The sequence below is a fragment of the Silene latifolia genome, chromosome 2 (assembly GCF_048544455.1).
Source record: "Silene latifolia isolate original U9 population chromosome 2, ASM4854445v1, whole genome shotgun sequence".
Lineage (NCBI taxonomy): Eukaryota > Viridiplantae > Streptophyta > Magnoliopsida > Caryophyllales > Caryophyllaceae > Silene > Silene latifolia.
In genome coordinates this window covers 150,752,293-150,755,182 of record NC_133527.1, presented here as the reverse complement: position 1 = coordinate 150,755,182, position 2,890 = coordinate 150,752,293, and the positions used below count along the sequence as shown (strand labels likewise).

The 2,890-nt window shown below is 38.4% G+C and overlaps 1 non-coding gene across 1 annotated transcript; it reads right to left on the bottom strand.

Annotated features, from left to right (window-relative positions):
- Window positions 1–1,676: 1,676 nt before the first annotated feature.
- LOC141644504 (small nucleolar RNA R71) lies at window positions 1,677–1,783 on the bottom strand. The gene has a single exon (XR_012544119.1). It is a non-coding gene; the product is annotated as a small nucleolar RNA R71 (small nucleolar RNA).
- Window positions 1,784–2,890: the final 1,107 nt, after the last annotated feature.

Genomic DNA, 2,890 nt, shown 5'->3' with positions numbered 1-2,890 from the left:
CCTTAATCTCTCTTTTGTTCATCCTTTATTTTGGGTAATTGAAGATTATTTGGGTTATTATTGGGAGATTGACAACCTCTCAATCAAGCATCAAGTACCTCTTTTATTCTTTGCTTTATTATTGGAATCATTAGTAGGTATATAATTCTCTTAATCCCTTTTTAATTATTGTTAATTACTTCAATTTATTCATCATGTTTCCTTTTGTTGGTATGATTGACAACCTTGCTAGCATGATCAACATGATAATGAGTGAGTAGTGACCTAGCTAGGGTTAATGGGTAATTAGGGAAAACCAACATGGGGAATGATTCATGCTTAAATTAATATGCTTTCATGGTTTATTTGCTTGCTTGTTTTGATCTCAACTCATGCACATGTTATGTTTGATGAAATGTGAGCCTATAAATCCTTGCATTTTTTACCCATCACCTATCTTTTCAATGAGACTTGTAAGACATAAACTAACTCGAGTCTCATTAGACCATGCATGTTGTTGAGTAGGGAAGACTAAGTCGACTTGTAGGTGTTGTACAATCTAATCGATTCGGCTCCGGGACCCAAACTTTCCTAGGATTGTAAGATATAACCCAACTCAATCCATCACAACAATAATTGCTCGCTTATAATTTGAGAACATGTTTGTATGATCAATTCCTATGATTCCCCTATGACCCCATGACACCCTATTGCTTTTTATCAATTGTTTACAACCCTTTTCATTCATCTTGCTTATTTACTTTCATTGCTATTTAGTTAGTGACCTTCTACATCAACCCAAATTGTGACACCTATAAGACACCACTAGTTTCAATAGAAATCTCATCTCAATTCCCGTCCCTTGGGATCCGACCTTTACTTGCCTCTTTACTAATTGTAGAGTTGTTTATGAAGCTATATATTGTGTTTTGATTCGGACGTGTCCCAACGACAACATCTATTAAATTGTGAACACGAAGCGGACCGATCAAAAATGGCGCCGTTGCCGGGGACGGTGTTAACTTGATTTATATTTTCTTATATTGTTATTAATTGTGTCTTTATTTGCCTTGGGGAAGTAAAACTCCTCAAGGTTTGTTCTAATTGTTTTCGAGTTGTTTGATATTTTGCATGTCTAGAAGGTCACAAGGTGATTTGTTACCTTTTGACCGTGAAATTGAAAAGACCTTGACAAACAATAGGAGATTTGCTAGGAGGAATTTGAGAGGTAGTGTATATTCAACCAACTATTGATTTCATCAACCCTTTTGCAAGAGAAGGTGAGGAGAACCCAACACAAAATACCCCACAAAATCAACCTACAATGCCAAAATTTTCATCACTTTCCGTACCCACCGAGGAGAACCTACCCAATGGTACTCCCACACCACAACATTTGACCGGAAATTTTATTGCCAAATACGCCTTTATCCAACTAGTATAAAGGAGCCAATTTGGGGGGGATGCCTAGTGAAGACCCTCATTCTCATATGGAAACCTTTTGTGACTATTGTGATGCGATTTCTCAAACCGGTGTGACTCAAGACCAAATTCGATGGGTCTTATTTCCTTTTTCTCTAATCGGCACCGCGAAACAATGGTTGAAGGGCCTTAATAAGGCCACTCTCGAAATAGATTCTTGGAAGAAGTTGGCTCTAGCTTTCTACAAAAAGTTCTACCCACCGGAAAAGACTAACATGCTAAGAGCTCAAATTACGAGTTTTAAGCAAAGGGATGAAGAATCTTTGTATGAAGCTTGGGAGCGGTTCAAGGGAATTTGTCGCTCATGTCCCCACCATGGACTTAGCGAGTGGTTCTTGGTACAACAATTTTGGAACGGTTTATATGAAGATTCAAGGAACATTCTCAACATGGGATCAAATGGAATGTTCACCGAAGTTGATGACAATCAAACATGGAACAAGATTGAGGAAATGGCGGTCCATAACTCACAATATAGTAGACCTCGCAAGGCTACTAGAGTAGGAAGGCATGAAGTGGACTCCGTTACTCAATTGGGTGCTCAACTTAGTGCTCACATTGACACAATCAATTTGAAGTTTGAACAAGCTATGGCTAGAATTGAAGAAGCCTTAAAATCACCAAAGCATCATGTTAATGCCATGACGGCATCCTCATCAATCCCAAGTAGGATATGTGAGAATTGTGGAACTTTGGGACATGACCAAAGTGAATGTAGGGGAACAAATGAACAAGTGAATGCTTTCCAAGCATACAAGAGTGGTACCCCTTATTCCAACTATTACAATGAAAACACCAAGTTCCATCCAAATCTCTCATACAAAAGCCAAAATGTTCAAAACCCTCAAACAACATACACCCCACCTCCCATGAGAAACCAAAATCAAAGACCCTTTTACAACCAAAACCAAGGTTACCAAAACCAAAATCCATACAATCACCAAAATGACCAAGGTTTTGATGTTCAAAAAGCGGTCCTCCAAATGCAAAAGAATCAACAAGAGTTTTTCACTCAAATGCAAAAAGATAGCCAAGCAAAAGAAACCACCATCAACAACATTCTAGCTCACACCAAGATGTTGGAAACACAATTGACTCAACTAGCATCTTCAATCTCACAAAGACAAAAGGGGCAATTACCACCTCAAAGTAATCCCCCAAGACATGAAACGGTTAGTGCCATTCACTTGAGAAGTGGTACAAGGTATGAAGCACCAAAGAAGCAAGTTGAGGATGAAGTTGTGGAAGTTAGTGATAAGGAATAAATTGTGCAAAACTCCAAAGATGGAGAATCATCAAAAGAAGAGATTTCAAAGAAAAATGAAGACAAGGCCAAGGAGAAGGAGCCCATTGTGATTAGACTTCCTTTTCCAAGTCGTCAAGCCAAGCCCAAATTTGATGACCAACTTGGAAATTTTATAGAAATTGT